Source organism: Camellia sinensis, chromosome 5 (assembly GCF_055761805.1).
Source record: "Camellia sinensis isolate YWXY chromosome 5, ASM5576180v1, whole genome shotgun sequence".
Taxonomy (NCBI): domain Eukaryota; kingdom Viridiplantae; phylum Streptophyta; class Magnoliopsida; order Ericales; family Theaceae; genus Camellia; species Camellia sinensis.
In genome coordinates this window covers 161,358,632-161,373,023 of record NC_138965.1, presented here as the reverse complement: position 1 = coordinate 161,373,023, position 14,392 = coordinate 161,358,632, and positions in this window count along the sequence as shown.

Genomic DNA, 14,392 nt, shown 5'->3' with positions numbered 1-14,392 from the left:
GACATGACCACCACCTCTTGGTTGCATCTTGGTATTCGGTTGAATACCTCATAATACCTTTTGGCATAGGCCCTACCGCTTTCATCCTCGCCGATCTTCAGGGCCATTAGGGCGTCTACCCTCAATGGCTGTAGTTTGTTTGTCACGAACCTAGCCACAAACATCTCGGCCAGGCCTTCCCAGGTTTTCATAGTTCCTTTCAACAACTTGTAAAACCAGTTCGATGCAATTTCCCCGAATGATGAGGGGAACACTTTGCAGAGCAACGGCTCGTTCCCAATGTATAACACCATCGAGTTCAGGTATAATCCGGCGTGAAAGTTGGGGTTTCGACTTCCCATCGTATATCTGGAAGCTTGGCATACTGAATCTCTTCGGGACCTCAACTTTGTCTAATTCTTCCGAGAACGGCGTTCTCGGTTTGACTGGGGAGGTTACCTTGGCATCTTGTTGCTTCTTTTGTAGGTGATCTCCCAGATCCTTTTTGGTTTGTCCAAGGGCTCAGCTATCTCTAGATTTCAGCCTCTTTGGCGTACTACTTCTAGTGTTATCGTGAGTCCTTTTGGACCTCCCTCCACTGGTCGTGTCGAAACAGAGTTCCTTCCCCTGAACATCCCGATGTTCTTTGGTGCAAGTTTTTTTTGTTCGACGTGCCTTCTGGGATTCTCCATGCCCGACCTCCCGCGAAGGCCGGTGAGAATGTCCCTTAGTCCCGCCATGCTCTGCAGAAACCGTTTTCTGCCCCCCTTTCTGGGCACCTTTCTTGGCCGCTGGAATCGGCGTATCTTGTAGTGGGAATGGTGACTGCATGACATTGTTCTGCATCATGAAATTGACGACCGTTTGCAAGTCCATCAATTTGTCCGCCATTCCCTTTATCTCATCGTCCCTCCGTAGGCATCTATCTTTCCATACCTGGAGGTCGTCCTCCTTATAATACCTGCTCCGATCCGATTTCTTTGGTACGCCGCCCTCCTGGCCGACGTCCTTTCCTCCGTGATTCTTATCACGAGTCTCTTTGTTGCAGTTGTCTTCTTCGACGTCAAGGTCAATATGTTTCCCACTCTCGGTAGGAGTGTCGTCCCCAACCTTCTCTTTCTGTCCGTCGTTGGCCATCTATTCTCATTTCTTTTCCACAGACGACGCCAAATTGTGTGTGTCAATTATCAACTACACTGCCAACTTAGTACTCAACTGGAAAACACCGGCAGAATAGGTTAAGCCCGAACGACCTGCAACAGAAAGAAGAGTTTTCGACGGTGGCTCGTCCACTTGGGGGCACTCCAACGATCAAGTCAGTACTCAATATCTCTCAAAGATAACCAATAGTGCTTAACTCACTAGGCAGAATATCAAAAGCATAAAAAGACATACCTTAGACCCATGGGGTGCCTCCCTTTTATAGCCAACATAATCCTAGTCCCAATAGAAGCCTAGCTCTAATAGACTTAGGATTACTGCTAATCTTGGACTCCCAGTAGAATTAGAATAAACTCTCTAAGAGTCTTATCTTAATCCAAACTGAAGTCCTCTCCCATTCTAGGACTCCTGTCCCTTATCCGCTTTATCTCCGATTCTGGTATTTTCGCAGATAACCTCGGCCTAGTCGAGATCATCTCAGTGCCATGACCAAGACACGTGACACCTCGGCTGATACTTCGGTGTCACCTCGGTCACGTGTTGTCATTCAAAAATTATGTCCCCACAGTACCTATGGAAAGAAGAAAAAGATTTGAAGATAGTGGATCAAGCGTTAGTTGAAATATGTTCCACATGTGAGGCTATGCGATACATTCAAGTCGGTCTCTTATGTGCTTGAGAAAGGTCATGTTTGGTGTAGCTATTAAAATAGATTATAGATTATAACTTAACAAATTATAGATTATGACTTTAATCAGAAGTTGTTAATCTGTTTGGTATAGCTGTTGGATTATAGATTTAAGTTGATGAGTAATGTTTGTTAAATAACTTTTTCAATCAACTTTTTTTTTTTTATTATTCACTATTTATCTACATTTCTCATAAAATAATAATAATATTTTATAGTCCATTTGGGTCTTTTTTTTATTTTTAAATAAATAAAAAATTCTAAGAGTATAACCGTGAATTAACATGTCCACAGTAGAAGCTGATAATTAGAAGCAAGGGGTAAGCAGCTTCTCAGAATTAACTTTTTTGACTTAAAATAAGTTGTTAGAATCAGAAGCTGTTTGAAATAAGTTTAACCAAATAGTCCAAAATAACTTTTTAAAAACCAAAAACCATAAGTTGGCTCAAAAAAATCCCGCCAAATACCCCCAAGTGCAGCTGGTTTTACCTGCTCCTAACCAACCAGCTCTCTTTAAAATTGTGTGCGTCAGTGATGCAAATACACTCGAAAATCCAAAACCTTGCTCTATAAATGACATCACATATTCAGAAGTTGAGGCTTGATGACATTTATGCTTATACAACAAATATTGTAATAATCATCATATCATCCTCCCATTATGTTATGAATTGTCTGTAATTGATGTTGAAGATTATTGTGTTTGTTGATATTATTTGATATTATGGTAGTAGTGTATATTCACAAGAAGTTTGGATTCATTAGCATGTAATTTGACTCTTTATTTGTTTATCAAAAGGCATTTATTTATTTATTTCAACAATCATTGTCATATTGTTGTAACCAAGGTTTTGAAAAACAATTGCCGTCGCCGTAACGATTGTGATGATACAAACACGGTAGCAGGGTGTAAAGGCTATAGCATAACGGTTGCGGTAATTGGAACCGTGATTTTTTTTTCTCCACAATTTGAAGAAAATTTACTGAGCATAATTTTTTTTTTCTTTTCAAAATCACATTTATTGGGGTTTAAAATAAATTTTGATCAATTTTTATAAAATTTTAACTATGACTCAATATATTTCATATTTTCAAATCACTATAAAAGGAGCTTTTAACATTTTATTTCAATAGTTAATAATTTCAAGAATAATTGATTTTAAATGTTTACAAATTATTTTCTACTAATAAATGAACTAACTGAATAAAAAATATTCACAATTATTAAATGAAATGATTATAAAATAAAATTGTGCCATAAATTAAAAAATTATAAAGAAAAAAAATTCATATAAGATTTTTTCTTTGTGTTTAGATTACTTGAGTATTTGTTCTTTCTTTGTAAGCTTTTTTTTTAAAAAAAAAGAAAATGAAACTATTCAGAATATTGTAAAAAGGTGTAACGGTATCTAAGAGACTGTTACGGCCGTTACGGTATTACTACAGCCGTTACATAATACCGGTAGTAATACCGAAACGGCCGTTACACATGTGAATTTTCATCATACCGCTATAACGACTGTAACGGATGGCAATAACCACTACAACAGTTACGTAACAGCATTGGTAACGGCCCCTAAATGATAAGAGATGTTTAATATCTGATGTATGACTAGAAAGTTTTAACCTTTATTATAACAAAACTTATATGATGGAAAAAAAAAAAAACTCTCAACCCTTGTAACAAAATTGTATAACAAAATAAAATTTTAATTTTTAATTTTATCAATTTAAATATTAAATTTTTGATTTGTTCTCAATTTAAATCAATTGTCTATTTCCATTAAGTAAAATCAACGAAAAAAATTAATATTTTAATTATTAAACTCAATGAAAAATTGTATTTTAGACATTTTATGTACATTTACATTAAGTTTAATGACTATATTTTTTTTCCATCAGTTTTACTTAACAAAAATAGGCTGATGATTTAGATTGAGAACTGTTAAAGCATATCTAAAATATATTACATTCCATATTTGTTAAGTTTTAATATTTCTATAAGTTTCCTTATTTTCATGATTTTGCTCTTTTTGATTGGAAAATGAGTGAGACCCTCTTTTTAGACGACCCCCACAACCTCCATAATGATCCACACCATTCATGATATGTGAGGCCTACTCATTATGTGTGGGGACCACATCATGAATGGTGTAGATTACTATAGAGATTGTGGGGTCCTCCAAAAAGGGAGTCTCTATCATTGCTCTTTTTGATTAACATTTTATATAAAGTCCTTGGTTCGGAGCAAGTGTTGTGACAGCACCATGCTGTCATAGCAAACGGTTGCGTTTACAAGGCTTTCTTTTTTTTAAAAAAAAAGTTTGTGCAATTTGTTTTTTTTTTTTTTTGACCATTTATTTTATTATCAATTTTTTTTAGGTAAATTATAAACACACCTCATATGGTTTGCTTAAAACATGTATTACTCTCGATAATTTTGAAAATTATAAATATTCTCTTGGCGTAATTTTTTATTTAACATAATTAATAGAAAAAATGAAGTTCATAACTACTATAAAATAATAAAATTATCATAATCATTAATTGTTTATTCATATGTGAGTATTTTTTATATATAATATGTGGTGGGTAAAAATCGAACCACTTATGCTGCAGCGGAGATAGCTTGATTTTTGGCCTAAAAAACACTTAGATAAAGGTAAAAGGGAGTGGTTGAAGTAGTCTGGAGACCCTCTGATGCCTAAGTCAATGACAGAGGTAGATAAAGGTGCAGGATTATCTTAGTAGGGTTCAAGTAGAAGTGTTTTCATACCTCCATTATGTTGATTGCTTTCCCTTTCATAGCTTACTTCTACTAGCCATTGTCGGTTGTTAGGCTTCCCCTCACTCCTCACGTCAATCCCCTTTCCTTAGGAATTGTGTTCCACAAAATACAGATTTCTAGGAGTTAGTTAAGCCTAAAATAAAAGGATGTGAATTAATTGGATCTGCGCCCTTCTTGGGCTTGCTTTCTGCCACCTTTCTCCTGTCCTAAAACTCCTTTGGCCTAGTCTGGTCCTGGGTTGTTAGGCCAGACTCAAATTATCCTGAGCTGACCTTCTATTTTGCTGGTGATGTTGCCCTCGTGCTACCAGCTTAGGAATTCTAGTCTTGCCCTATGTTGATTCGTTTTCTGCCTCCCACATAATATGTAATTGAAACGTCAAAATTTTGAAAACTATAAATAATCCATTGTTATAATTTTTTATTTAACATAATTAATAGAAAAAATAAAATTCATAACTATTCTCCTATTACTTTATACATATGTGAGTTTTTTTAATTATTATTTTTGTTTACAATATATAGTGCACACTTAATGATAATTACACATCGTATTTATTTATAATTATTTAAGATGTTCAGACATTTTATTGGCCATAAGTAATTAATTACGGGTATAATCTTTCAACAATGATTGAGAACTTTTTTTTGGAGATCTCCACAACCCCTTTTGGATCTCAACCATGAATGGTGTAGGCCCCACATATATATGAGTGGGTCTCACGCATACATCAAATCCAAAAGGGGTTGTGGGAGTCCTCAAAAATAGGGAGTCCCAAGCATTTTGCATAATCTTTTTGTGCATAACATTAATTATTCACCATCACAACCACAATCAATGCTTTTGTCTTCCCAAACATCATAATATACTTGAATTTGAAAAGAAAAACGGCCAATAAATTTTCTAATGTGTTTTCCTATATATATTTTTTTAGAAAATTTGAGTTAATCCAATAGTCCATGCCATAATCCCATGTAGGCTTTGTCATGTTTGGACAATGGTAATTTTTAATATTTTTTTAGTAATTCACACTCACTCCCATAAAATTGAAAGGGTTTACATTTGATTAACATCAAATAATTATCTTATTATTATTGTAATTTTTGACTTTTCATAAATATTGGGGCTAGACCATATTATTAAACCCTTATTTTAATAGTCTTGAAATTTGAATTTTGGATGATTTGGTGTGTAAAGGAATAGGATTTAGAATGTTATGGACCATTAAATTGTATAATTTGGTTGATTCACAATTTAGCTTCAATTTTTATTTATTTATTTATTTATATTTTATTTTTTATTTTTTTTGGGGGGGGTATAATTTGATTTATATATCTATATATAGACATTTAATAACAAGTACTATTTCATAGAATTGTTGAAGACTAAGTGAAAAAAAGAAAAGGAAAAAGAAATGTGTAAATTATAAATACATCTTCTAAGGTTTGCTTAAAATACAAATTATCTCTTGTGGTTCTAAAAATTACATTATACCCTTTCAAATTTCTAATCGCATAACAAATTATCATTTTTATTAATAGATCATTAAATCAATTAATATTTTTTAATAATGCCAGAAATATATTTCAATTAATGATTATGATAATTTTATTATTGTATAGTAGTTATGAATTTTATTTTTTTTCTATTAATTATGTTAAATAAAATTTTTTGATAATAGAGTATTTGTAATTTTCAAAACTAACGAGGTTAATACTTGTTTTAAGAAAACCACATGAGATGTATTTGTAATTTATCCAAAAGAAACTGATAATAAAACAAATGGTCAAAAAAAAACAAAAAAAAGGAAAACAAATTGCACAAACTGATAAAATAAAATAAAAAATCAAATGACACTGTTTGTTGTGATAGAACAGTGCTACTACAACACCTACCCCGATTCCATAAGTCCTGTATACGAGCAACTTCATGTAATAGTTACATCCAATACTATTCAACATTATTCAATATATAGATATTCTCTTTTTTTCTCTCTTTATACATTTATCTTAACATGGTATCAAAGTTATAAGATCTAACCTATCTTTCTGGTTCATCGGTGAGCGGCCAATTGACAACCTTACCTTCGTTGTCCACTAGAGTTTCAACACATACCTGTATTAATCCCAATCTCCAGCAACCAATTAACCACCACTTCCATACTGTAGGCGTCAAATCTCAATCTTCCTCTCCTTCAATCTAGATCTAAATCAGGATCAAAATCCATTTATTTATTTATTTATTTATTTTTGTGCTTCTGCTCTCTCTCAATTCTATTCCTTTCAAACTCAAATATATTTCTATCTTAAAACATATTTGAGTTTTGGGAGGGGGGTAGGTAATATACCTATATCACGGTGAGCATGGTGATACACCATGTGAACCATCTAAGCCGCCCCTTAGCGCACCTTGTCATAAGCCGCCCCCTGGCACAATTCAGCACCATGTCATAAGTTATATATGTGCCACATCTACCGGTGCAATATATGTTCCTGTTTAAGCACCTCCTAAGGCCCATCACTTCAACACCGCCTCCTAAGGTTCCTCTCACAGTGAACACACTGCTCAATCGCCTCTAGCGGGCCATTATCATTTGCTCTTGTAGTAGACTCTTCTCAATCGCCCTTAGCAGGTCCTTATAGTTTGCCCTAACAACAAACTCTACTCAATCACCTTTAGCAGGCTCTTTCGTTTGCCAAACATAACAAACTCTCATCTATTTTTGTTTTGTTCTTCCAAACTCAAGTAACTCAAGTTAGTTTACTTACTTGAGTTTGAAGGAGACTGTAAAAGCATATCTAAAATATTTTATACTTTCCATATTTGTTAAGTTTTCATATTTCTATAGGTTTCATTATTCTCATGGTTTCTTGATAAACACTTCATATAAGTCCTATATTTTTTTTGATCAGCAAAAGAAATATTTATTAATGAAAAACCAAAACAAGAGAAAACTTACAACAATAAAACAAGACTGTGCAAAACGAGCATCATAGCTAAACCTCTACAAACCCATCTAGGATGGCACCGAAGAGACAGCACAATCATATGCTAGCACAAGCCCGAGATTGGTGAGAGGCCAATCAACAATAACCCAAAAAACATAAAGAAAAAAGAAGAATAAACAACCCAAACCTAAATACACCCAACAACTATAACTGCACACCCAATTCAAAATACAAAGAAAATGCAACAACTATAATAAAACTAGCAATCACCGAAGATCAATGAGCCAAAATTTCCTGCCATACCAGATTACTTCCCACCAGCAGCAGATTACTAATTAGTAGCAAATCAAAATTAGCAATCCAGCATCAGCAAATTAACAGTTAGCAAAACCAGCATCACAGTAACAGTAGATAGCAGCACCCAACAATCACCATAACAACATCAATCAGCAACCAATTCACCCGACAAGCAATAACACTGAACAGATTGCCCATCAAGCAGTAACACCGACAACAATATACAGCAAAACCGGCATCTAGACACTACCAAACCAGCAATAATCAACTATCAAACATCCAGCAAGCATCCATTACCAAGAAGCTAAGAGTGACCTCTGAACTGCTGAACGTTATTAACAATTTCCTGTACAGAGTAAAAACCATCACTAGAATGAGCCTTTACCCAAATGGCAATTATGAATTTGATTAGATCGCACACTTCTTCCAGATGTGCTTGCATACTTTGGAACACAACCTCATTCCTAAGCTTCCATAATGAGCACAATACAGCCAATGGTATAGCCTGCCAAATCAAATTTGCAAACTTACCCCACCTAAATCCACTCCACCAGCCGAGAAGATCCTCCACATTTCGAGGTATAACCCAATGCAGCCCCCACCATTGCAGTAGACAAGACCACACCCTTCAAGAAAAAGGACACCACAGCAATATATGAGACACTGACTCCACCTCCCTCTTGCAAAATATGCACAAGACAGAAGCCTCAGGACCTAAAACCTCGATTCTTTGCAAAAATGGAAAAGTCTTAAGTCTCCCCTTCCACGCCAACCATCCAAGAAACTGCACTTTTGGGGGGTAAATATTGTTCCATAGTAACTTAGAAACCAAAATAGGAGTGCTATCAACAAGGAATACAGGGAAGAGACCAAAAACTGCCCAGAAGAATTAGCCATCCACTGTAGACAATCAGCACCATTAAAAAAAACTAGTCCCAACAGAGATCAAAAAAGCCTCCAATCTAATCAACTCATCTGATTCCCAGCTCAACAAGGCTCTTCTAAACCTGAGAAATCCATCTAACTGGGCGTCCCTCCTATCTATCACCACTCTGAGAGTGATCTCCTTCTTTGATGATAAACTAAATAATCTAGGAAACAAAGACTTAATAGAAAGATTACTCACCCATCTATCAGACCAAAAGTGGACTCTGTTTCAATTACCCACAAATAATTAAGAATTAACCATAAAAATATTGAAAAGATGTGAATTTGATTGACTAACCTTGAGAATATCACCCCAAATTTTTGAATAAGACCCAAAAACTTCTGGAAAAGGGTACCACCTCCCACCATTCGAAGAATACCTACAACAAATTACACGTTTCCACAATGATGAATCCTCCGAACCATACTGTCGCCACCATTTAGCCAATAGGCAATCATTCACCTGTTGAACCCTCCTAATACCCAGACCCCCATTGTCTTTGCTTTTAGTTACTTCATCCCAACTAACAAGATGAACCTTCCTCTTCAGGTCAGACTGCCCCCCTCCCCCACAGAAAGTTTGCTCGGATTCTATCAAATGCCTTAGCCACAGAAGAGGGAATCTTAAAAAGAGATAAGTAATACAAAGGCAGACTAGACAACACCGACTTAATGAGTGTTAACCTTCCTCCAAAAGATAGAAGCTTCCTCTTCCAAGAAGCAAGTCTAGCTTTGCATTTATCAAGAATAGGCTTCCAAGTCTTCTTAAGCCTAGGGCTTGCCCCTAATGGTAACCCAAGATAGGACACTGGTAATTTCTGAACCCTGCAGCATAATCTAGATGCAAACACCTCCATCTTGTTCTTAGGCACACCTATACCACAAATAGAGCTTTTATGAAAATTAATTTTCAAGCTAGAGACCAGTTCGAAGCACCTCAAAATCCTTTTAACTACCATTACCACTTCCAACTCAGCCTCATAGAAAATAATTGAATCGTCTGCGAACTGAAGATATGATATCGTAACATCATGACCCACTGTAGCCCCTGAAAGTAGACCCAAAGACCTAGCCCTAAGCATCAGCATATTAAGCCCTTCCGCCATTATGTTAAACAGGAAGGGAGATAAAGGGTCACCTTGTCGAAGACCTTTACTAGGCGTAAATTCATCTGTTGAAGATCCATTGACAAGAACAGAACATCTGAAAGATTGGAGGCACTCCCGAATCCAACCCCTCCATCTAACCCCAAAGCCAAACTCATTCATCATAGATAAGAGACAACCCCAATTAACTGAATCATACACCTTTTGAAAATCAATCTTGAGAATCACTCCCTTCCTTCTATTTACCTTCCACCAATCAACAATCTCATTAGCTATTAAAACCCCATCAAGTATATTCCTACCGCCCAAAAACGCTGATTGTGCCTCGCCAATAACCCTTGGCACCACCTTCTTCAACCTATTAACCAACACTTTGGCTAGAATCTTATATATAGACCTAATTAGACTTACTGGCCTGTAATCAGAAATACTAATTGGACAATCAACCTTGGGTATAAGAGTAATAAAAGAGTTGTTTAACCCCAAAGCCAACTTACCATTGTCATAAAACTCCTTAAAAAATTGCATAACCTTTGGCCTAAACACCCTTCAACAATTTTGGAAGCACGCCAAGTTAAATCCATCCGGTCCCGGAGCTCTATTCCCATCACTACTTTTAATAGCAGCCCAAACTTCATCTTCCGAAAAAACAGCTTCCAGGCCATCCACAAGTTGATCTTGACCAATAGATCTAAATTTCCCTCTCAACTGTGGTCTGCTTCCCCAATCTTCAGTAAACACTTGTTTAAAGTGCCTCAACACCTCTTATTTCACCAGGTTTGGCTCCTCAAGACACTCACCATCAACTGACATCGAACTAAGGAAATTCCTGTACTGCCTACTCGAAGCTATAGTATGAAAAAACCTTGTATTTTTGTCACCTTTCAAGGTCCAATCTAATCTGGATTTCTGAAACCACATCCATTCCTCCCTTTTAGACAAAGTCCATACTAGCTTCCTAACCTCTTTTCGCCTAACTACTTCATCATCCCCCAATTCTCTGGATTCAGCCACCAAATCCAATTCGTGCAACTCCTCATGTGCCTTTTTTAATGAACAAGATACATTCCCAAAACCTCTCTATTCCACTTCTTTAGAACCAATCTTAGATGTCTAAGCTTCATTACAATCACAAACCCCGCCCACCCACAAACTGTTGATTTCTCCCAAGACTTCTTAATGAATGACATAAACTCTGGATGTAAGAGCTAGGCATTGATAAACTTGAATGGTTTTGGTCCCCAATCCCTCCCATCCTCCTTCAAAAGTAAAGGGCAGTGATCTGACACACCCCTAGGCAAGCCCCACAATTTCAGCTTGAACTTCTCTATCCATCAAGAGGACAGCAATACTCTGTCAATCCGACTCCACTTGCCCCCATCTTTTGAATTACTCCAAGTAAATTGTCTTCCATGCATTAGCACATCAAACAGTTCTAATTTTTCAATAAAGTTGTTAAACTCTAGCATGCCTCTATCCCTACTTGTACAACCTTTCCTTTCCCCTAAACTCCTAATCTCATTAAAGTCACCCCCCAAACACCATGGCCTGGAAATTCTGACCTTAAGGTCTTAATGACATTCCATAAAAGGCCCCTCCGTGAAACATCATTTGGTGCGTAAATATTTATAAAGACACAATGAAAATCAGGGAAAATAGTACCTGACAACAAAACAAAACACCTAGAGCTGCAACAATGGGACATTACAAAAGCCTCCGGTCTCCATACACACAGCAGCTTGCCAGCCGAACCATCAGCATCCACACTCAAAAATTCAAAATTATCATCAGGCCAAACCGAACGTACCAACTCTCTAAGACAAGCCACCCTTCTTAGTTTCTTGAAAAAATGCTAGATCAACTCTGCACTCCTTAAGTAACTCCCTAATTTTCCTTCTTTTCCCTGGTTTCCCAAAACCCCTGATATTCCAAAACAACAGCTACATCTGAACACAAATCAAGACACGAAGGCCACCTGATAATGTTATTCAGTGGTGAATAACACCATCCTTCTGCGCCACCCTCCTTGCATCATCCTCCTCTAACTCCACAATTCTCCGCAATACCTCCTGTTCATTGCTGTTGAAATCGATCCCTAAGGATTTACCCACCATCAAAGTTTCCTTTGCTTCCTCCGTAACTCGAGCCCTTCCTCGATTAAACTGACCACTTGAACTTGATCTTGACAACACAGTCACTGCCACTCAAAAAATAGGTCCTTTGTGCCAACTTTCCCTTAAAGATGAACCACAACAATGAACAGCTCCATTTCCCCCTTTCGAATCTCTTCTACCCCAACTTGATACATTTCCATAAGCTAAGTCCTATATATAGGCCACCTCTTGTAATAATTACATACAATATTATTCAACATTGTTCAATACACAGATATTCTATTTTCTCTTTCTTTATATAATTATCTTAATAAGAACAAATCAAAAAATTAAAGTTTAAATTGATAAAATTAAAAAGTCAGTTTATTTTGTTGTCAGGGTAAATTCTAAGAGTTTTTTTTTTTTTGTGGTAATTTTCCCAAACTTCTATTAAGTATAAAACTACAAAAAAAAATAAATAAATAAATAAAAAAATAATAATAATAATAATAATAATAAAATAAATAAATAACAAAATATACTCAATCAAATTAAAGAAACTCTTTTTTTTTTTTTTTTGTCACTAATGAATTTCATGTTAGTTGAAGTCTTTCCCCTCCTAATATCATATATATATATATATATATTATTAAAAGTAATTTTTTTTTCATACTTAAGTGGCACATTATAAGAGTTTATTTTTTTTAAAAAAAAAAAGCCAAGTCAGCATGTATTTTCTTAATGGGGGAATTTTTTTAGGGTCCCTTGTATTAAAATTTTATAGCAAAAAGGATATTCAATATTTTAATAATGTCTAAGGTCCCTCAAGTTGATCCAGAGAAAATTCTACCCAGAGAATTTCTCTGGACTGCACAGAGAAAATCTCACCAGGGACTTTTTAGAGAAATTCACTTCAACCCAGAGAAATTCCCCTCTCTAACTCAGAGAAATTCACTGAAAACCAGAGAAATTCTCATCTCCAATCCAGAGAAATTCTCCTTCTCCAACCCAAACCAGAGAAATTCTTCCTCTCCAATCTAGAGAAATTCCAATTTCTGTGATTGGGATGCCAGAGATGGAGGCAAATTTCTCTACTTAACATCATAGGCAGCTTTGTATACATCAAGAAGATAAATACAGAGGGGGAAAAATGCAATGAAGCCTATTACATTACATATATATATATATACATGGCCAATGAACACCTTAACATCTTCACCAAACTTACATACTAGCAATGGGCCGCCACCAGAACGTTGTACCGCGCCGGCAGAAAGTCATACCTCTGGTCAGACATGACGCAAAAAGGACGGCTTCGATCGACCATACCTTGCCGGTAATAACCTTCTCCGCTTGGATCTAAACGAACAGAGATCTCTTCGTGCGACGATTTCTTCGACGACGGACTTCGCAATGACGACCCAGCTCATGGCCTGACGCCAAGCAGGAGACTTGTTGGTGGTGTTAAAACATGTAGGTTCAACAGAATCATCAGAAACAGAAGAGGAGGTAGTGAGTAATGCCACTGGTTTGGAGGACATATGTCGAAGAATCATGGGGTGAGTTTGGTAAGGAGCAAAGCGAGGTAGGACCGGAGAATTGAGGCCGACGACAAGATTAAGACCACTGAAATTTCTCTGGATATATGGGTGCATATATGGGTATAGAGTTAAGGGACCTTAGACATCATAAAATAATATTGTGGATCTCTTCCATCACTAAAAGTGAGAGAGAGACCTTAGACTAATTTTTCCTTTCTTAATTACATATAGAGTTCTATACAAACCTAAACCTAATTAAATTATACTAACTTTACCTATTTTTTGAGGACTCTATTTGACAAATATTTTTTTTCTATATATTTTTCATCGAAAATTGAGATAATCAACAAACTCAATACAATTTTGTATTTCACATTTTTCTTCTTATATTCAATATATGATAATCCAACTGCAATATATTTATATTTAATTTTTTTAATAAATTTTATATAATTTCTATTTCTACATATTTTTTATTTTCCAAATGAATATAAAAGAAAATTAAATAGTTTAGAATTACTTTTAATTTTATGTTATTAATTTTTCTTCTAATTTAACTATTATTTTTAATATCAAAACGAGTATTTATTTTACTATTTTATAATTTAATATATGTATCATCCAAAATTATTTTATAATAATTACACTTTTATAATACAATAGAACTAAAACTATCAAAATACACAAATATTTTAACTAAAATTAAGATATATAGGTATTCAAATAATAATTTATAGAACGATAGCGCTAATATTATCAAAATAAATAATTAAAATCATATTTTAATTTTAATTTTAATTGTAAATTAAAATTGAAATTATTCTTTTATAACACACATTATACCATCAATTATTTTAAAAAAAA